The sequence below is a fragment of the Scyliorhinus torazame genome, chromosome 5 (assembly GCF_047496885.1).
Source record: "Scyliorhinus torazame isolate Kashiwa2021f chromosome 5, sScyTor2.1, whole genome shotgun sequence".
NCBI classification, from domain to species: Eukaryota; Metazoa; Chordata; class Chondrichthyes; order Carcharhiniformes; family Scyliorhinidae; genus Scyliorhinus; species Scyliorhinus torazame.
In genome coordinates, this window is record NC_092711.1 from 108,144,430 (window position 1) to 108,166,989 (window position 22,560).

The window sequence follows — 22,560 nt, forward strand, 5'->3', positions numbered from 1 at the left end:
TTGGGTTGTGGGGGTGAAACCCACGCAAACACGGGGTGAATGTGCAAACTCCACATGGACAGTGACCCAGAGCCGGGATCGAACCTAGGACCTCAGCACCGTGAGGCAGTGCTAACCACTGTGCCGCCTTTGGAGAAGAATTTTAACCAATTAAAGAAAAGGCAGAATTCTCTGGATAGTCAATTAAAAAAGTTTATTAAAAGAAAAAGTTTACTGAACAACGTGAAGACAGTAACGTTCGCAACTTCAAGGCGGTGATCAGTCTGTAGAAGCGTAACTCTCCCTGGGTTCATCTTTGACAGTAATTTCCTTGGAACTCGGCCTCGAGTCTTCAGTACTTGGCCAGCAAGGAAGACCTTCGGAACATCGACCTTTATCCCCAAAGTGACCATTACCCCATGTCAGAGTTGGGCCTGTTGTAACATGACCATTGGTCAATTGGGCACTAGTTTAATTTACTTGAATCTCCAATTCCTGACACCACCTGAGACAGGAATACAATTGAACTGTTTCATACAGTTCCTTTATCTGATTCTGTACAATTCCTTTTTCATACAGTTTCAAATGTTGAGGCTAATCTGGGCTGGAAGGAGACACCAATAGTTTTGGGGGTGAAACCCACGCAGACACGGGGAGAATGACAGAGACCCAGGGCCGGGATTCGAACCCGGGTCCTCAGCGCCGTAGTCCCAGTGCTAACCACTGCGTCGCTGTGCTGCCTGCCCTGGGTGTAATTGAGAACAGAAACAATAACAGCAGAATCCAATCCCTGTAATCAGTTGTGAACTTGTTGTGTCTCAGAAAGTGCGATGAATTACAAAATCCCTTTGCACATTGAGGGCAGGTGAACGGCCTCTCCCCAGTATGAACTCCCTGGTGTGACTGCAGACGGCATACCCGAGTGAATCGCACAAATCAACATAAACGGGTGTGAGATAATTGGGATTATGGAGACATGGCTGCAGGGTGACCAGGGATGGGAACTTAATATATTCAGTATTTAGGAAGGACAGACAAAAAGGAAAAGCAGTGGAGTGGCAGTGCTGGTTCAAGAGGAAATTAATCATGGCGCTAAGGTCCCAGGTTCGATCCCAGCTCTGGGTCACTGTCCGTGTGGAGTTTGCACATCCTCCCCATGTTTGCGTGGGCTTCGCCCCCACAACCCAAAGATGTTGTGGTTCAGAAAGATGAAGGTGGTTCAGAAAGTTAAAAGACAGGACCTCGAGGGTTGTAATCTCGGGATTACTCCCTGTGCCACGTGCCAGTGAGGCTAGAAATAGGAAGATAGAGCAGATAAACACGTGGCTAAACAGCTGGTGTAGGAGGGAGGGTTTCCGATATCTGGACCACTGGGAGCTCTTCCGGGGCAGGTGTGACCTGTATAAGAAGGACGGGTTGCATCTAAACCGGAGAGGCATAAATATCCTGGCCGCGAGGTTTGCTAGTGTCACACGGGAGGGTTTAAACTAGTATGGCAGGGGGGTGGGCACGGGAGCAAGAGGTCAGAAGGTGAGAGCATTGAGGGAGAACTAGGGAATAGGGACAGTGTGGCTCTGAGGCAGAGCAGACGGGGAGAAGTTGCTGAACACAGCGGGTCTGGTGGCCTGAAGTGCATATGTTTTAATGCAAGGAGCATTACGGGTAAGGCAGATGAACTTAGAGCTTGGATTAGTACTTGGAACTATGATGTTGTTGCCATTACAGAGACCTGGTTGAGGGAAGGGCAGGATTGGCAGCTAAACGTTCCAGGATTTAGATGTTTCAGGCGGGATAGAGGGGGATGTAAAAGGGGAGGCGGAGTTGCGCTACTTGTTCGGGAGAATATCACAGCTATACTGCGAGAGGACACCTCAGAGGGCAGTGAGGCTATATGGGTAGAGATCAGGAATAAGAAGGGTGCAGTCACAATGTTGGGGGTATACTACAGGCCTCCCAACAGCCAGCGGGAGATAGAGGAGCAGATAGGTAGACAGATTTTGGAAAAGAGTAAAAACAACAGGGTTGTGGTGATGGGAGACTTCAACTTCCCCAATATTGACTGGGACTCACTTAGTGCCAGGGGCTTAGACGGGGCGGAGTTTGTAAGGAGCATCCAGGAGGGCTTCTTAAAACAATATGTAAACAGTCCAACTAGGGAAGGGGCGGTACTGGACCTGGTATTGGGGAATGAGCCCGGCCAGGTGGTAGATGTTTCAGTAGGGGAGCATTTCGGGAACAGTGACCACAATTCAGTAAGTTTTAAAGTACTGGTGGACAAGGATAAGAGTGGTCCGATGATGAATGTGCTAAATTGGGGGAAGGCTAATTATAACAATATTAGGCGGGAACTGAAGAACATAGATTGGGGGCGGATGTTTGAGGGCAAATCAACATCTGACATGTGGGAGTCTTTCAAGTGTCAGTTGAAAGGAATACAGGACCGGCATGTTCCTGTGAGGAAGAAAGATAAATACGGCAATTTTCGGGAACCTTGGATGACGAGTGATATTGTAGGCCTCGTCAAAAAGAAAAAGGAGGCATTTGTCAGGGCTAAAAGGCTGGAAACAGACGAAGCCTGTGTGGCATATAAGGAAAGTAGGAAGGAACTTAAGCAAGGAGTCAGGAGGGCTAGAAGGGGTCACGAAAAGTCATTGGCAAATAGGGTTAAGGAAAATCACAAGGCTTTTTACACGTGCATAAAAAGCAAGAGGGTAGCCAGGGAAAGGGTTGGCCCACTGAAGGATAGGCAAGGGAATCTATGTGTGGAGCCAGAAGAAATGGGCGAGGTACTAAATGAATACTTTGCATCAGTATTCACCAAAGAGAAGGAATTGGTAGATGTTGAGTCTGGAGAAGGGGGTGTAGATAGCCTGGGTCACATTGTGATCCAAAAAGACGAGGTGTTGGGTGTCTTAAAAAATATCAAGGTAGATAAGTCCCCAGGGCCTGATGGGATCTACCCCAGAATACTGAAGGAGGCTGGAGAGGAAATTGCTGAGGCCTTGACAGAAATCTTTGGATCCTCGCTGTCTTCAGGGGATGTCCCGGAGGACTAGAGAATAGCCAATGTTGTTCCTCTGTTTAAGAAGGGTAGCAAGGATAATCCCGGGAACTACATGCCGGTGAGCCTTACTTCAGTGGTAGGGAAATTACTGGAGAGAATTCTTCGAGACAGGATCTACTCCCATTTGGAAGCAAATGGACGTATTAGTGAGAGGCAGCACGGTTTTGTGAAGGGGAGGTCGCGTCTCACTAACTTGATAGAGTTTTTCGAGGAGGTCACTAAGATGACTGATGCAGGTAGGGCAGTAGATGTTGTCTATATGGACTTCAGTAAGGCCTTTGACAAGGTCCCTCATGGTAGACTAGTACAAAAGGTGAAGTCACACGGGATCAGGGGTGAGCTGGCAAGGTGGATACAGAACTGGCTAGGCCATAGAAGGCAGAGAGTAGCAATGGAGGGATGCTTTTCTAATTGGAGGGTTGTGACCAGTGGTGTTCCACAGGGATCAGTGCTGGGACCTTTGCTCTTTGTAGTATATATAAATGATTTGGAGGTAAATGTAACTGGTCTGATTAGTAAGTTTGCAGACGACAAAAAGGTTGGTGGAATTGCGGATAGCGATGAGGACTGTCTGAGGATACAGCAGGATTTAGATTGTCTGGAGACTTGGGCGGAGAGATGGCAGATGGAGTTTAATCCGGACAAATGTGAGGTAATGCATTTTGGAAGATCTAATGCAGGTAGGGAATATACAGTGAATGGTAGAACGCTCAAGAGTATTGAAAGTCAAAGAGATCTAGGAGTACAGGTCCACAGGTCATTGAAAGGGGCAACACAGGTGGAGAAGGTAGTCAAAAAGGCATACGGCATGCTTGCCTTCATTGGCCGGGGCATTGAGTATAAGAATTGGCAAGTCATGTTGCAGCTGTATAGAACCTTAGTTAGGTCACACTTGGAGTATAGTGTTCAATTCTGGTCGCCACACTACCAGAAGGATGTGGAGGCTTTAGAGAGGGTGCAGAAGAGATTTACCAGAATGTTGCCCGGTATGGAGGGCATTAGCTATGAGGAGCGATTGAATAAACTCGGTTTGTTCTCACTGGAACGAAGGAGGTTGAGGGGCGACCTGATAGAGGTTTACAAAATTATGAGGGGCATAGACAGAGTGGATAGTCAGAGGCTTTTCCCCAGGGTAGAGGGGTCAATTACTAGGGGTCATAGGTTTAAGGTGAGAGGGGCAAGGTTTAGAGTAGATGTACGAGGCAAGTTTTTTACGCAGAGGGTAGTGGGTGCCTGGAACTCGCTACCGGAGGAGGTAGTGGAAGCAGGGACGATAGGGACATTTAAGGGGCATCTTGACAAATATATGAATAGGATGGGAATAGAAGGATACGGACCCAGGAAGTGTAGAAGATTGTAGTTTAGTCGGGCAGCATGGTCGGCATGGGCTTGGAGGGCCGAAGGGCCTGTTCCTGGGCTGTACATTTCTTTGTTCTTTGTTCTATGTGCATGGTAGGTGGATTGGCCACGCTAAACTGCCTCTTAATTCAGAAAAAAATGAATTGGGTACTCTAAATTAAAACAAAAAATGAATTAGGAGAAGGGAATGTGCAACGAAACCTGGGTATCCTCGTACACCAGTAACTGAAGGTAAGCAGGCAGCTACAGCAGGCGGTAAAGGAGGCAAATGGTATGCTAGCCTTCATTGCGAGCGGATTAGAGTACAGAAGCGGGGATATCTTGCTGTCATTATACAGGGCCTTGGCGAGGCCCTACCTGGAATATTGTGTGCAGTTTTGATTTCTGTATCTGAGGAAGGTTGTTATTGCTCGAGAGGGAGTGCAGCAAAGGTTTTCCAAGCCGATTCCTGGGATGGTGGGACTGACATATGAGAGCTGAATCAGTTAGGTTTATTATATTCATTGGAGTTCAGAAGAATGAGGGGGGGATCTCATAGAAACCTATAAAATTCTAATAGGACTTGACAGGGTAGATGTGGGAAAGACTTTCCCGATGGTGGGAATGTACGGAACCAGAGGTCGCAGTCTGAGGATACGGTGTCGATCATTTAGACAGAGATAAGGAGTAATTTCTTCAACCAGAGAGTGGTGAGCCTGTGGAATTTCTTACCACAGGAAATAGTTGAGGCCAATACATTCTATGTTTTCAAGAAGCAGTTAGATATAGCATTTAGGGTGTAGGGGATCAAAGGATATGGAGGAGAAAGCGGGATTAGGCTATTGAGTTAGATGATAAGCCATGATCTTAATGACTGGCAGAGCAGGTGCTAAGGGCAAAATGGTCTCTTCCTGCTCCTACTTTCTATGTTTCTATGTAATCCCTTCTCACACTAAGAGCAGGTGAGTGGCCTCTCCCCAGTGTGAACTCGCTGGTGTGTCTGCAGTCTGGATAACCGAGTGAATCCTTTCCCACAGAGGGAGCAGGTGAATGGCCTCTCCCCAGTGTGAACTCGCTGATGTTTCCGCAGGGTGGATGCATCAATGAATCCCTTCCCACACTGAGAGCAGGTGAATGGCCTCTCCCCAGTGTGAACTCGCTGGTGTGTCTGCAGGCTGGATAACCAAATGAATCCCTTGCCACACTGAGAGCAGGTGAATGGTCTCTCCCCAGTGTGAATCCGCTGATGTTTCCGCAGGGCGGATGAATCACTGAACCCCTTCCCACACTGAGAGCAGGTGAATGGTCTCTCCCCGGTGTGAATTCGCTGATGTGTCTGCAGATTGAATAACCCTGTGAATCCCTTCCCACATTGAGGGCAGGTGAACGGCCTCTCCCCAGTGTGAACTCGCTGATGTGACTGCAGATTGGATAACCCTGTGAATCCCTTCCCACACTGAGGGCAGGTGAATGGCCTCTCCCCAGTATGAGCTTGCTGGTGTCTCTGCAGACTGGATAACCAAGTGAATCCCTTCTCACACTGAGAGCAGGTGAATGGTGTCTCCCCAGTGTGAATTCGCTCGTGCTTCCGTAGGGTGGATAACTGAGTGAATCCCTTCTCACACTCAGAGCAGATGAATGGCCTCTCCCCAGTGTGATTGCGTTGATGAATCTCCAGCTCAGATGGGAATCTGTATTCTTTCCCACAGTCCCCACATTTCCACGGTTTCTCCATGTTTTGGGTCTCCTCGTGTCTCTCCAGATTGGACAATCAGTGGAAGCCTTGTCTCCACACAGAACTTTGTGCACGGTCTCTCCTCACTGTGAATGGTGTGATGTTGTTTCAGGCTGTGTATCTAGTTGAAGCTCTTTCCACAATCAGTTCACTGGAACACTCTCACTCGGGTGTCTGTTGTGTGCGTCTCGGTGCTTTTCCAGTCACGCTCACGTTTAAAATCTTTTGAAGCCGACAGATTGGACGAACATTTCTCCTTGTCGCCGATGATATTCAGAGCCCGATGATATTCAGGTCAGAAGGAATCGAGTGAGTTTGTCACATCGAGATGTGATGTTTGAGATTTCTGTCTATAATTCTTCCTCTTCCAATAACCTTTAAAAATGATTTACAAAAGTCATCAGTGAGCACAGGATAGAAATTCAGAACAGACAATTCTCGTTCCTATGGAACTTGATTTTCTCTCTCGTTCTCCAAAAGCTGTAAATCTCCATCCCACACACTGTCCCTCCATTCTGACTCTGCTGTATCTAATATTCACCCTCCCAATTCTCCTGAAGGTGCTGATTCATGTTGACTGACAGATCCAAGCTCAGCTCACTGCTTCCTCACCAGGACACAGAGATTAGAATGGGAGCAAGAGTAGGCCATTCGGCCCACCGAATCTGCTCAACCATTCAATGCGATCCTTGGCCGATCTACTTCAGCACCATTTTCCCACACGATCCCCATATCCCTCGATATCTTCAGTATCTAGAAACCTGTCAATATTTGTCTTGAACATACCAGATGACTGAGGCTCCACATTCCTGTGGGGTAGAGAATTCCAAAGCTTCACCACATCCTTGAGTGAAGAGATCTCTCATCTCAGCTTTCTCTCTATTTTCCTACCTGTTCCCCATAACCCTTAACTCCATTGTCAATAGAATATCTGTCAAACTTGTGCTTCAATATATTCAATGACCCCCAGATAAAACTGGTCCCTGTGGAAGAGAAATCCAAAGACTAACAACCCTCTGAAGGAAGAGATGACTGGAAATCTATAACGTAGCTACAGTCTGATATTACAACATGAGAAATAATTAAACATTTACTGTATTACAGAACCGTAAATAATATATCTAATTTGTACCATGTAACAACACTAGACATATCTCTGTCCATTATTCATTTAATTGCCCTGAAATGTCAGTCATCTCCTGGGGAATCCACCCCTTTAATTGTGAACATTAGGAAAGAGACAATCCTTTTTTGAAATAAATTTAGAGTAACCAATTATTGTTTTTCCAATTATGGTGCAATTTAGCGTGGCCAATCTACCTACCCTGCACATCTTTGGGTTGTGGGGGTGAGACCCACGCAGACATGGGGAGAATGTGCGAACTCCACAAGGACAGTGACCCGAGGCCTAGATCAAACCCAGGTCCTCGGTGCTGTGAGGCAGCAGTGCTAACCACTGTGCCACCAGAAACCATTCTTTTAGTCAGACAAATAAATGTGCCAACCTGTTAAGGAGATGGGTGGGAGGAGTTGGATACACTTTGTGGAGCCGTGAACCTTCATGTATTTTTTTTTTCCCAATTAAGTGTCAATCTAACCTCGGCTAACCACTGAGCCACCGTGCCTGCCCCGAATGATGACTTTTATAAACTCCTTTTACAGGGTATTACAAGGGGAGGATTTACAGATGGAAACTCAAATCGAACTTCACTTCAAGATTTAACAGAGTTGGGTAGCACGGTGACCTAGTGGTTCGCACAGCTACCTCACGGGGCAGGTACCCGGTTCGATCCCGGCTCTGGGTCACTGTCCGTGTGGAGTTTGCACATTCTCCCCGTGTCTGCGTGAGTTTCGCCCCCACAACCCAAAAATGTGCAGAGTCGGTGGAATGGCCCTTAATTGGAAAAAATAAATTGGGCACTCTAAATTTTAAAAAATTGCTTTTGTAAAGATTTAACAGAGTCACTCCATTCATCAGGACCTGAATATCATTGGCCTGTGAATGTGGAAGAAGAAATTTTTGTCTGCTCCGGCTGAAGGAAAAGGTTTTCAAGATTAGTGTGACTGAAAAAAAACCGATACACACGCGACTCGAGTGAGTGTTCCAGTGAACTGACTGTGGAAAGAGCTTTAACCAGTTCCAGTCTGAAAATACATCACACCATTCACAGTGGGGAGAGACCATACACATGCTCTCTGTGGGGACAGACATAAACTGATTGTCAAATTTGAAGAGGGACCAGGACACCAGCAGCATCCTGAAACCATGGAAATGTGGGGACTGTAGGAAGGGATTCAGATCCCCATGTGAGCTGGAGATTCATCACCGTAGACACACCGCCGACAGAGCACTCACCTGTTCTGAGTGTGGGAAGGGATTCACTCAGTTATCCGAGTGAGGATTTTCCAGGATTTGGGAGCCGAGCTGGTGAGGAAGCGAGCGGCCTTTAATAAGGTTCAGGCTGCTCCATGTAAGAAAGGAGTTTGATTCGGGATGGTTTACCCGGCAAAGCTGCGGGTTACAAATTAGTCCAAAGACTTCCTTTTCGAGACACCAGAGGAGGCGAACATGGTAAAGCATGGACTGGGGTCCAATTATCTCTGTTGGACAAGATCTATGTTCCCTGTGGGGTGGGATGGGTGTTGTGATATCCTCTATATAGTTTTGATATTTTCTGATAAAATCTGTTTTTCTGTTTGGTGTGAAGGGAGATTTTCTTTATGAAGCACAATGTAGACATATTAGGGGGTGGGGAGGGAGACGGGTTAGCTACCTGATGGCTAAAGAACTGTTTTTGTTTTACTCTAAGTGTATGGGTGCGTATATGGCGGCCACCTTGGGGGACTCTTGGCCTGCACATTTTGAAGATTTACTGGATAGTCCCTCATGGCTGATTGTGTGATGGGGGGTGGGGGGGGGGGGGGTGTTCTTGCAGGAGACTCACTTGCGGGTTAGAGATCAGACCAGACTGTGGAGGGGTGAGCCAAGTGTTTCACTCGGGCTTTGACAAAGGGCTCGAGGTGCTGCAATTCATTTCAAATAAATTTAGAATACCCAATTCATTTTTTCAAATTAAGGGGCAATTTAGCGTGACCAATTCACCTACCCTGCACATCTTTGGGTTGTGGGGGTGAAACTCACGCAAACACGGGGAGAATGTGCAAACTCCACACAGGCATTGACCCAGGGCCGGGATCGAACCTGGGACCTCGGCGCCGTGATGCAGCAGCGGTACCCAGGGCACCACTGTGCTTCCTGTCAGGTACTGCAATTCTAATCGATAAACAGGTCCCTCTTTCGGTCACTAAGATCATTGTGGACACTAATGGGAGATATGTGGTGGTCACTATGTCGTTGGGTGCTGGTGAATGGCAAGCCCCTAACTGGGACGATGTGTCATTTGCAAAAAGAATTGTTGGTATCCATCCCAGACCTGGATACACAACAATTGATTCTGGGAGCATGTGGTAGTATGTATTAGGGGTCATGTGGGACTGGAAGTCCTAATGTCATTGGCTGACAGATCCAGGGTCCTGGTTGGCTGTTGACCTCTAGCTCCGCCCTGAAGGCAGAGTATAAGAAGCTGGAGTCCTCCCCCGCAGGCCATTCTACTATCGAGCTGCGGGGGAACAGACACGCTTAATAAAGCCTCATCGACTTCACTCTATTCGTCTCACGGAGTCTTTGTGCGCTACAATTTATTAAGCGTGCCTAAAAAGGACTATGGAGCTCAGGACCATTCCGGAATGCCTGAGGATCAGCCCCCACGCAGTGAACGCGGCAGCAGCCTTCAAGCACTGGCAGACTTGTTTCGAGGCCTACCTCAGAACGGCCACCGGCCAGGTCACAGAAGACCAAAAACTACAGGTCCTGCACTCGAGGGTAAGTACGGAGATCTTCTCCCTCATCGAAGACTCGGAGGATTTCCAGACGGCGTTCGCAGCACTGAAAAGTCTCTATGTCCGCCCAGTTAACCAAATCTACGCTCGCTACCAGCTCGCAACGAGACGGCAAGGTCCCGGAGTATCGATGGACGAATTCTACGCCGCGCTGCTGATTTTGGGACGAGCCTGCAGCTGCCCTTCGGTGAACGCAAATGAACACATAGACATTTTAATGCGCGATGCTTTTGTGGCAGGTATGAATTCCTCCCAAATCCGCCAAAGACTTCTAGAAAGAGAGTCGCTAGGACTCTCCAAGGCCCGGGCCCTAGCAGCCTCCCTAGACGTGGCCGCGCGTAATACCCGCGCCTACGGCCCCGACCGCGCGGCAGCCCATTGGGCTCCGTACGTACCCGTCGCGACAAACCCACCCCCCCCCCCCGGACACCCCACAGGCTTGCGCGGTCCAAACGCCAAGTCGCACCGGGGGCGCCCGCTGCTATTTCTGCGGCCAGGCAAAACACCCCCGACAGCGCTGCCCGGCCCGCGCAGCGATCTGCAAGAGCTGCGGGAAAAAGGGCCATTTCGCGGTTGTGTGCCGGTCCCACGAGGTCGCCGCTGTCCCGGGAGAACAGGGAGCCCTGCAAGCCGTTTACGCTCCCCAACCCCCCCAGCGCATCATGTACGACCCGCAGGCGCAGCCGCTCTGGGTCCCGACCACCGCGGTCCCGGGAGAACAGGGAGCCCTGCACGCCGCTTACGCTCCCCAAACCCCCCCCCCGCAGCCCATGTATGACCCGCCGGCGCTACCACTTTGGGTCCCGACCACCACTCCCCACGGAGAAGAGGGAGTTCTGGGCGTCTCTAATGCCCCCCTAACCCCCCCGGCCCCACGTCTGACCCGCCGGCGCTACCAACTTGGGTCCCGACCACCGCTGTCCCCGGAGATGAGGGAGCCCCGCGCGGTCCTAATGCTCCCCAACCCCCCCAGCGCCCCATGTGCGACCTGCAGACGCCGCCATTTTGGGTCCCGGCCACCACGAAGGGAGGAAGGGCGCCGCCATCTTGGACCACCCCAAACCTGTACGACGCGTGGGGGCGGCCATTTTGTCCACCACCGCCGCCATCTTGTGACCCCCCAGCCATGTGCGATGTATGGGGGCGGCCATTTTGTTCATCCCTGACGCCATCTTGGACGGCAACAACGGACCCCACTCCGCTACTACAACCACGTCTCGCTTCAATTACGCTCGATCAAGCTCGGCCCCGGACACTCCAGACGACGACGACAACGGTGCTAATAAACGCCCACGAGACACCATGCCTAGTCGACTCCGGGAGCACGGAGAGCTTTATCCACCCCGACACGGTAAGACGCTGTTCCTTGACCACCTATCCCAGCGCACAAAAGATTTCCCTAGCTGCAGGATCCCACTCCGTACAGATCCAAGGAATCTGCATAGTTACCCTAACGGTGCAGGGGAGGGAGTTCAAAAACTACAAACTAAACGTCCTTCCCCAACTCTGCGCCCCCACCTTACTGGGATTAGATTTCCAATGCAATCTACAGAGCCTTACGTTCAAATTCGGCGGCCCAATACCCCCACTCACTATCTGCGGCCTCGCAACCCTCAAGGTGCAACCCCCGTCCTTGTTTGCGAACCTCACCCCGGATTGCAAACCCGTCGCCACTAGGAGCAGACGGTACAGCGCCCAGGACCGGACCTTCATTCGGTCCGAAGTCCAGCGGCTACTAAAGGAAGGCATAATCCAGGCCAGCAATAGTCCCTGGAGAGCGCAGGTGGTAGTAGTGAAGACAGGGGAGAAACAAAAGGATGGTCATAGACTATAGCCAGACCATCAACAGGTACACACAACTAGACGCGTACCCTCTCCCCCGCATATCCGACATGGTCAATCGGATCGCCCAATATAAAGTCTTCTCCACCGTGGACCTCAAGTCCGCCTACCATCAGCTCCCCATCCGCCCAAGTGACCGCAAGTACACAGCCTTCGAGGCAGACGGGCGATTATACCACTTCCTAAGGGTCCCATTTGGCGTCACAAACGGGGTCTCGGTCTTCCAACGGGAGATGGACCGAATGGTTGATCAACATGGGTTGCGGGCCACGTTCCCGTATCTCGACAATGTAACCATCTGCGGCCACGACCAGCAGGACCACGACGCCAACCTCCAAAAATTCCTCCAGACCACTAAAGCCTTGAACCTCACGTACAACGAGGACAAGTGCGTTTTTAGCACCAATCGGCTAGCCATTCTGGGCGACGTAGTGCGCAATGGGATAATAGGCCCCGACCCCGAACGTATGCGCGCCCTCATGGAATTTCCCCTCCCGCACTGCTCCAAAGCCCTGAAACGCTGCCTGGGGTTTTTTTCATACTACGCCCAGTGGGTCCCCCAGTACGCAGACAAGGCCCGCCCCCTAATACAGACCACGACCTTCCCTCTGTCGACAGAGGCGTGCCAGGCCTTCAGCCGCATCAAAGCGGATATCGCAACGGCCACGATGCGCGCCATCGATGAGTCCCTACCCTTCCAGGTCGAGAGCGACGCCTCAGACGTAGCTCTAGCGGCTACCCTTAACCAAGCGGGCAGACCCGTGGCCTTTTTCTCCCGGACCCTCCACGCCTCAGAAATCCGCCACTCCTCAGTGGAAAAGGAAGCCCAAGCCATAGTGGAAGCTGTGCGACATTGGAGGCATTACCTGGCCGGCAGGAGATTCACTCTCCTCACTGACCAACGGTCGGTAGCCTTCATGTTCGATAATGCACTGCGGGGCAAAATCAAAAACGACAAGATCTTAAGGTGGAGGATCGAGCTCTCCACCTTCAACTACGAGATTTTGTATCGTTCCGGAAAGCTGAACGAGCCGTCCGATGCCCTATCCCGCGGCTCATGTGCCAACGCACAAATTAACCGCCTCCAAACCCTCCACGAGGACCTCTGCCACCCGGGGGTCACTCGGTTTTTCCACTTTATCAAGTCCCGCAACCTCCCATACTCTTTAGAGGAGGTCCGTACAGTCACAAGGGACTGCCACATCTGCGCGGAATGCAAACCGCATTTTTTCAGGCCGGATGATGCGCACCTGATTAAGGCTTCCCGCCCCTTTGAACGCCTTAGTCTCGATTTCAAAGGGCCCCTCCCCTCCACCGACCGCAACACATACTTTCTTAATGTGGTGGACGAATACTCCCGCTTCCCATTCGCCATTCCCTGCTCTGACATGATCGCGGTCACAGTCATTAAAGCCCTGAACACCATCTTCACACTGTTCGGTTGCCCCGCATACGTCCACAGCGACAGGGGGTCCTCTTTCATGAGTGACGAGCTGCGCCAGTTCCTGCTCAGCAAGGGCATAGCCTCGAGCAGGACGACCAGCTACAACCCCCGGGGGAACGGGCAAGTAGAGAGGGAGAACGGCACGGTCTGGAAGACCGTCCTACTGGCCCTACGGTCCAGGGACCTCCCAGTTTCACGGTGGCAGGAGGTCCTCCCGGATGCTCTCCACTCCATCCGGTTGCTATTATGTACGAGCACTAATCAAACGCCTCATGAGCGTCTCCTTGTCTTCCCTAGGAGGTCCTCCTCTGGAACGTCGCTGCCGACCTGGCTGGCGGCCCCAGGACCCATCTTGCTCCGAAAGCATGTGCGGGCACATAAGGCGGACCCGTTGGTCTAAAGGGTTCACCTCCTCCACGCGAACCCGCAGTACGCTTACGTGGAGTACCCCGACGGCCGACAGGACACGGTCTCCCTGCGGGATCTGGCGCCCGCCGGCAACACACACACCCCCCCGACACCATTCACCCAACCCCCCCCCCCTTCCTGCCACCGCCGCACCCCGCGAACGCCCCCTTCCAGGAGGATCGGTTCCCCTCCCCTCAGGCCCGACCAAGAATAAAGCCCAAGCGGAAACCGTAAGGCTCCCGGAGACGACAACACCGGTACAAGCACCACCACCACCACCGGGGCCGCGGCGATCGACACGGACGACCAGATCGCCCGACCGACTCGTGGCGTCGATCTAAATCAATATATGGACTTTTCAGAAGAACATTTTGCTTTTCTCCCGATACCTTCTGTAAATAGTTGAAACAGGATAAAATTGTACAATACTGTATTGACATGTGAATGTTTTTTCCTCCCAGGACCAGCCCTGTAAACCCTTACCACCATACGAAGCATCACCCCGCCGGGTTCATTTTGACAAGGGGTGAATGTGGTAGTATGTATTAGGGGTCATGTGGGACTGGAAGCCCTAATGTCATTGGCTGACAGATCCCGGGTCCTGGTTGGCCGTTGACCTCTATCTCCGCCCTGAAGGCGGAGTATAAGAAGCCAGAGTCCTCCCCTGCAGGCCATTCTACTATCGAGCTGCGGGGGAACAGACACGCTTAATAGAGCCTCATCGACTTCACTCTATTCGTCTCACGGAGTCTTTGTGCGCTACAGAGCAAACATCAATTGCATACTGGATCCTAAAATGGACTGGTCCAAGCCCATTCAACTGCTACAAAAACAAAAAGGAATGAAACTGGACAGATCACACGGCAGTGACCCGGGCACCGGAAATGACAACGGCGAACCCAGCAAAAGATAAAGAAAAGCTGTTCATTAGCAGATTGTAAAAGGATTATGGGGCACAGATTTAAGATTGGGTACAAGATCTACAGGGGAGATGTTACACAGTGAGTGATAACGATCCGAATTCAATGCTTACACACAAAGGTCGATAATCTCCAGGTCCTGATAACTCGAATGTTGCTGTCAGAATTTGATGTGAGGCTTGGTTGTGAGTTTCTGGTCTGCGAATCCCTTTCTAAGTCCCTGTGAAAGAAGTTTACAAAGGCATCACTGTCAGTCCAGAAATACAATTCAGGAAAGATAAATATTTCTCCCGGTTTGTATTTGCTGTGTGTAAATCCTCCCCACCTAGCCCCCTTTAAAGGAGTTTCCAAAATTAATCACTGTCAGTCCAGGACAGAAATTCACAACATTCTCTCCTCCTGTTCCCTGGTCCAGGATGACCACTGATGCGCCCCCTCTGCACACAGTCCCTCTCGTCATCAGCAGTCCCTTGATTTGAGGGTGTTGTCTACTCAGGGTTGGGAGTTTCTGCCCTGGGTCTCCATGTGGCTGAACAGAGCCACAGAGCTTTGGACACATGGGACAGGATGTCCAATGAATCTTGTATTTACAGTGCAGAAGGAGGCCATTCAGCCCATCGAGTCTGCACCGGCCCTTGGAAAGAGCACCCCATTTCAAGCCACACTTCCAATCTATCCCCTCAACCCAGTAACCCCACCCAAACCCTTTTGACACGAAAAGGGCAATTTAGCATGACCACTCCACCGAACCTGCACATTTTGGACTGTGGGAGGAAACCGGAGCACCCGGAGGAAACCCACGCAGACAGTGAAATCTGGAGAGCAGGATTGGCTTCCTTTTCTTTCCATCTCTGCCACCACTCTGCCCCATCAATAAGACATTGAGACTCAAGGACTCATCCAGTTTAATGGACAAGTTGTCTCCATTCTGAACAATGGGGAACAAGCTCCTCCCACTCAATGAAACATCGCCCCGACAAAAATGACAAACGCGCATGCGCCCTGATGCACATCCAACAAAGATGGCGGCCGTTAACCCGAGCCGAACATGAGGAGCTGCAGCTCCGCTCGGTACAAACTGGGTCCCGTCAATATTTTCGCGGTTTCCAGCTTACAACAGCTTTATACAACGTTTCCGCCCAGCGCCGCGATCCTCGCTCCCTCCATATTGTTGAACGCCTCGTACCAATTTCCGATCTGAAAAAGACGCCCTTCCACTTCGCCATTACCCACACTGCGCATGCTTCAATCACAGGGGACCCCGCCCCTTATTCACTCCGATTGGTTGGAGGACCAGCTGCTCCCGTTTGATCATTCAGACCCGCCCCTCCTCTTCCTACCTGAGAGCGGCCACAGGCTCAGGCTGACTCGCTGATTGTCCAATAATAACTGTGAGAGTGTCATAGACCATAGAACAATACAGCGCAGTACAGGCCCTTCGGCCCACGATGTTGCACCGAAACAAAAGCCATCTAACCTACACTATGCCATTATCATCCATATGTTTATCCAATAAACTTTTAAATGCCCTCAATGTTGGCGAGTTCACTACTGTAGCAGGTAGGGCATTCCACGGCCTCACTACTCTTTGCGTAAAGAACCTACCTCTGACCTCTGTCCTATATCTATTACCCCTCAGTTTAAAGTTATGTCCCCTCGTGCCAGCCATATCCATCCGCGGGAGAAGGCTCTCACTGTCCACCCTATCTAACCCCCTGATCATTTTGTATGCCTCTATTAAGTCTCCTCTTAACCTTCTTCTCTCCAACGAAAACAACCTCAAGTCCATCAGCCTTTCCTCATAAGATTTTCCCTCCATACCAGGCAACATCCTGGTAAATCTCCTCTGCACCCGCTCCAAAGCCTCCACGTCCTTCCTATAATGCGGTGACCAAAACTGTATGCAATACTCCAAATGCGGCCGTACCAGAGTTCTGTACAGCTGCAACATGACCTCCCGACTCCGGAACTCAATCCCTCTACCAATAAAGGCCAACACTCCATAGGCCTTCTTCACAACCCTATCAACCTGGGTGGCAACTTTCAGGGATCTATGTACATGGACACCTAGATCCCTCTGCTCATCCACACTTTCAAGAACTTTACCATTAGCCAAATATTCCGCATTCCTGTTATTCCTTCCAAAGTGAATCACCTCACACTTCTCTTCATTAAACTCCATTTGCCACCTCTCAGCCCCGCTCTGCAGCTTATCTACATCCCTCTGTAACCTGCTACATCCTTCCACACTATCGACAACACCACCGACTTTAGTATCGTCTGCAAATTTACTCACCCACCCTTCTGCGCCTTCCTCTAGGTCATTGATAAAAATGACAAACAGCAACGGCCCCAGAACAGATCCTTGTGGTACTCCACTTGTGACTGTACTCCATTCTGAACATTTCCCATCAACCACCACCCTCTGTCTTCTTTCAGCTAGCCAATTTCTGATCCACATCTCTAAATCACCCTCAATCCCCAGCCTCCGTATTTTCTACAAGAGCCTACCATGGGGAACCTTATCAAACGCTTTGCTGAAATCCATATACACCACATCAACTGCTCTACCCTCATCTACCTGTTCAGTCACCTTCTCAAAGAACTCAATAAGGTTTGTGAGGCATGACCTACCCTTCACAAAGCCATGCTGACTATCCCTGATCATATTATTCCTATCTAGATGATTATAAATCTTGTCTCTTATAATCCCCTCCAAGACTTTACCCACTACAGACGTGAGGCTCACCGGTCTATAGTTGCCGGGGTTGTCTCTGCTCCCCTTTTTGAACAAAGGGACCACATTTGCTGTCCTCCAGTCCTCTGGCACTATTCCTGTAGCCAATGATGACATAAAAATCAAAGTCAAAGGTCCAGCAATCTCTTCCCTGGCCTCCCAGAGAATCCTAGGATAAATCCTATCAGGTCCCAGGGACTTATCTATTTTCAGCCTGTCTGGGGGGCAATCAGACAATAATAGTGGAGATGGGGCCCAGAGGAGAAACAGCAAAAGGATTCACTCACTTTGAGAGGAACAAACACAGTGTATGTTCCAACAAGTCAGGCTGCAGTGTGTGAATGAACACATCTTTGGATCCAGTGTAGAATCATAGAATCCCTACATTGCTGAAGGGGATCATTCGGCCCAGTGAATCTACACCGACCCTCTGAAAGATCACCCTACCTTGGCCAAACCCCCACCCCGTAACCCCACCCAGGGACAATTTAGCACTGACAATCCACCTAACCTGCACATCTTTGGACTGTGGGAGGAAATCTTTGCAGCCACGGGAAGAATGTGCAAACTCCACACAGAAAGTGACCCAAGGTCGGAATCAAACCCAGGTACCTGGTGCTTGAGGCAACAGTGCTAACTACCGAGCCACCCCCGTAACTCTGTCATGATTAGACAATAACCTGCCTGTTATTCCAATTCTGATGTCTGTTACTCTGTCACTATTATTATTAGACAACAACCTATCTGATATTCCAATTCTGGTGTGTGTTACTCTGTTACTGTTATCACCAGACAATAATAGGAGGGCAAGATAGCATTGATATTTTGAAGTTTCTGTGTTGCAATGGATGTCACTGGGAGGTGTGTGATAAAATAGGAATGGAACCATCATGACAAAGAGTGGCAGTGGTTAGCACTGCTGCCTCACGGTGCTGAGGACCAAGGTTCGATCCCGGCCCCGGGTCACTGCCGTGTGGAGTTTGCACATTCTCCCCATGTCTCCGTGGGTCTCACATCCACAACCCAAAGATGTGCAGGCCAGGTGGATTGGCCACTCTTTTGAGGTCCACCAACAAAATAGAACAAAGGAAACAAACTTAGGGACAAAGCAAAAAGGGCCGCTCCAGTTAGGGGCACTCCCCGAATGTAACAAAGATCAGCAGAAACTTAAAAACATCTAATGAGAGTGCATTTAAAGGGGTCAATAAAGCACCCCAACCCCTGCGGTGCCCACCGGGCATGGAAGGCTTTGATGGTGCCCATGGACACTGCAGCTCCCTTTCTAGGGACACCCAGCTGCGAATGTAGCCACGGAAAAGAGGAAACCAGTCTGATCAGATGACCCCCTCGGTTGCCCGTTGCCTGGAGCAAGAAATGACGCGCTTCGCCAAGCCCCGAAGCAGGTTCACAAGGAGATAAGTGGCACTGGTTCGCGAGGTCTTCGGCCAAAGTAGGACTCAGCAAAAACACAGTCCGTGCTCCCACCCTGGAACAACACCCAATAGAATCCACCTCCTCCCTGCTCCTGTGTGGAGTCTTCAGGCCGGGAGGAGGCTCAGCAAACACACTGCCCACTCAATCCCCGTGCCCCGGAACAAGCACACCGGATAGAATAAGGAGGGTTGTGTCCTTGCTGAAGGCAGATGTTATCAGTTGGTAAGACTGGGCCAGGCCCTCAACCCGGGAGGGGCCAGCAAACAAGCAGTCCAAAGGGCTTTACTCCCACCTTGTTTTTGAAGTTGCTTTGGAGGCAGTTCAGTGAAGTTTCACTAGTCTGATTTCTGGGATAGGAGAATTTGTTTTATGGAGCAAGATTGAACCTGATTGGTCTGTACCTGATGGAGTTTAGAAGAATGAGAGGTGATCTTATTGAAACATCTAAGATTCTGAGGTGTTTTGATGAAAGAATATTTCCCACATGGGGATTCAGGAACTAAGGGGGACAGTTTAAAGATAAGAGTTCTTCAATTTGACACTGAGATAAGGAGAAATGTCTTCCCTCAGAGGCTCATCAGTCTGTGGATAAAAGCAAATTACTGCGGATGCTGGAATCTGAAACAAAAACAGTAAATACTGGACAATCTCAGCAGGTTTGACAGTATCTGTGGAGAGAAAAGGCAGCTAACGTTTTGAGCCTGGATGATTCTTTGTCAAGGCTGAGTTTGTGGAATTGTCTTTTGCAGAGAGCAGTAGCGCTGGGTCACTGAATATACTCAAAGCTGAGTTCGTCTTTTTTTAATCTACTGGGGGGTCAAAGGTTTTGGGGGCAGACAGGAAAATGTAATTAATGGCACATTCGGATCAGCGTTTATTGAATGGCAGAGCAGTGTCAATAGGCCGAATGGCCTACCCCTGCTGCTAATTCTGATGTTATTCTTCTTCTGTTCTTCGGATTGCTACACATGGAACTAACACCTCCCCCCCTCTGGAGAGGCCTGTCAATCATCGAGGCAATGATTTTCTCTCCTGGTCACCGGGATCCTGAAGCACCGCCTTTGTTACGTCATCAAGATGGCCCCTTAGCCGCGCCGCTAAACAAAGATGGCGGCCGTGGAACTGGGCCTGATACCGGATAAAGGCTCCGCACCTGCAAACGTGGGATTTGCAGCGTCTTATTCCGGGTTTGTGACCAGCAGGGGGTGTTTATGAAGCTTTCACTCCCTCCCCACCCTGACTCCGTTCCTCCCTCCGCCTCACCGACTCTCCCCGCCCCAAACAGCCGCTGCCGCACTCGCAGACCTCCGAACAGTGACATTGCGCATGCTCCAGATACAGCCCATCATTGCGTCTGCGCACTGGGCTCCGTGGAATGAATCGGGTACATTCACAGACGCAGGGAATGTTGGGTAATAGCCGCACCATTGAAACAGTTAATGCAAAATAACTTGGGTTACCAATTGCGAAAATAATCAAACAAATTATTGTCAATGGATATTCTGCTATTCTTCATTTCTCAAAATGATTAAATGCTGCTCTCCTGTGGAATAATGCAGAACTGAAAGGTTTTTATCCCCGATGGTTTCTTCCTTTCTCTTCCCCAGAAGATGCAAACTCTTCCTGGGTTCAATTCGAGAATCAGTAATTCCTCCACCTTCTTCCCTCTTGCTCGTCATACTGAATGTTCAGTGTTTTCTAGAATTATCCAGCACAGATGGAAGTCACTCGGCACATCATCTTGATCATGACCAGTGTTCTGGCGAAAAGAGTAAATAGGGTGGTCAATACGACTTTAAACTAAAGATTGGGGGGGGGGGAGGGAAAGCCAGGGAACCAAGAGGTGAAGTAATCAGTGGGAAGCGTAGCTGCTTAGGAATACAAAAAAGCACGAAAAGACAAAACTCAGGAGAGGTTATGATAGTCCCCATCCCACAAAATATAACACAGTGTATGGAAAGGCTCAGTAAACCAAGGTCCACCACACTAAGAAAACAAAACGGGACGGTCAATAGAGAATTAAAGGTGCTATATTTAAATGCGCGCAGTGTACGGAACAAGGTAGATGAGCTTGTGGCCCAGATTGTGACTGGCAGGTGTGATGTGGTAGGCATCACAGAGACATGGTTGCAGGGGGTTCAGGACTGGCATTTAAACATCCAGGGATTCACAATCGAAAAGACAGGGAGGTGGGCAGAGGGGGCGGGGTTGCCTTGTTAATTAGGAATGATATTAAATCAATAGCACTAAACGATATAGGGTCAGATGATGTGGAGTCTGTGTGGGTAGAGTTGAGGAACTACAAAGGCAAAAAAGCCATAATGGGAGTTATGTACAGGCCTCCTAACAGTGGTCACGACCGGGGGCACAAAATGCACTACAAAATAGAAAGTGCATGTCAGAAAGGCAAGGTCACAGTGATCATGGGGGACTTCAATATGGAGGTGGACTGGGTAAATAATGCTGCCAGTGGACCCAAGGAAAGGGAATTCATTGAATGTTTACAGGAGGGCTTTTTGGAACAGCTTGTGATGGAGCCCACGAGGGAACAGGCCATTCTGGACTTAGTGTTATGTAATGAGCCAGACTTGATTAAAGATCTTAAAGTAAGGGAGCACTTAGGAGGCAGTGATTATAATATGGTAGAATTCAGTCTCCAATTTGAAAGAAAGAAGGTAGAATCAGATGTAAAGGTGTTACAGTTAAATAAAGGTAACTACAGGGGCATGAGGGAGGAACTGACGAAAATCAACTGGGAGCAGAGCCTAGTGGGAAAGACAGTAGAACAGCAATGGCAGCAGTTTCTGGGAGTAATTGAGGACACAGTACAGAGGTTCATCCCAAAGAAAAGAAAGGTTATCAGAGGGGGGATTAGGCAGCCATGGCTGACAAAGGAAGTTAGGGAATGCATCAAAGCAAAAGAGAAAGCCTATAATGTGGCAAAGAGTAGTGGGAAGTCAGAAGATTGGGAAGGCTACAAAAACAAACAGCGGATAACAAAGAGAGAAATAAGGAAAGAGAGGATCAAATATGAAGGTAGGCTAGCCAGTAACATTAGGAATGATAGTAAAAGTTTCTTTAAATACATTAAAAACAAACGGGAGGCAAAAGTTGACATTGGGCCGCTCCAAAATGACGCTGGTAATTTTGTGATGGGAGACAAGGAAATAGCTGAGGAACTGAATAAGTACTTTGCGTCAGTCTTCACAGTAGAAGACATGAGTAATATCCCAACAATTCCGGAGAGTCAGGGGGCAGAGTTGAATATGGTAGCCATCACAAAGGAGAAAGTGCGAGAGAAACTAAGAGGTCTAAAAATTGATAAATCTCCGGGCCCAGATGGGCTACATCCTACAGTTCTAAAGGAGATAGCTGAAGAAATAGTGGAGGCGTTAGTTATGATCTTTCAAAAGTCACTGGAGTCAGGGAAAGTCCCAGAGGATTGGAAAATCGCTGTTGTAACCCCCCTGCTCAAGAAGGGAACAAGGAAAAAGATGGAAAATTATAGGCCAATTAGCCTAACCTTGGTTGTTGGCAAGATTCTAGAATCCATTGTTAAGGATGAGATTTCTAAATTCTTGGAAGTGCAGGGTCGGATTAGGACAAGTCAGCATGGATTTAGTAAGGGGAGGTGGTGCCTGACAAACATGTTAGAGTTCTTTGAAGAGATAACAAATAGGTTAGACCAAGGAGAGCCAATGGATGTTATCTATCTTGACTTCCAAAATGCCTTTGATAAGGTGCCTCACGGGAGACTGC

General features: G+C 49.5%; 1 long non-coding RNA gene across 1 annotated transcript; it reads right to left on the minus strand.

Moving 5' to 3' along the window:
• Nucleotides 1-1,998: 1,998 nt before the first annotated feature.
• LOC140419363 (uncharacterized) lies at nt 1,999-15,871 on the minus strand. Its single transcript, XR_011945729.1, has 3 exons — nt 15,817-15,871; nt 14,744-14,850; nt 1,999-6,491 (listed from the first exon to the last, which is right to left on the minus strand). It is a non-coding gene; the product is annotated as an uncharacterized lncRNA (long non-coding RNA).
• Nucleotides 15,872-22,560: the final 6,689 nt, after the last annotated feature.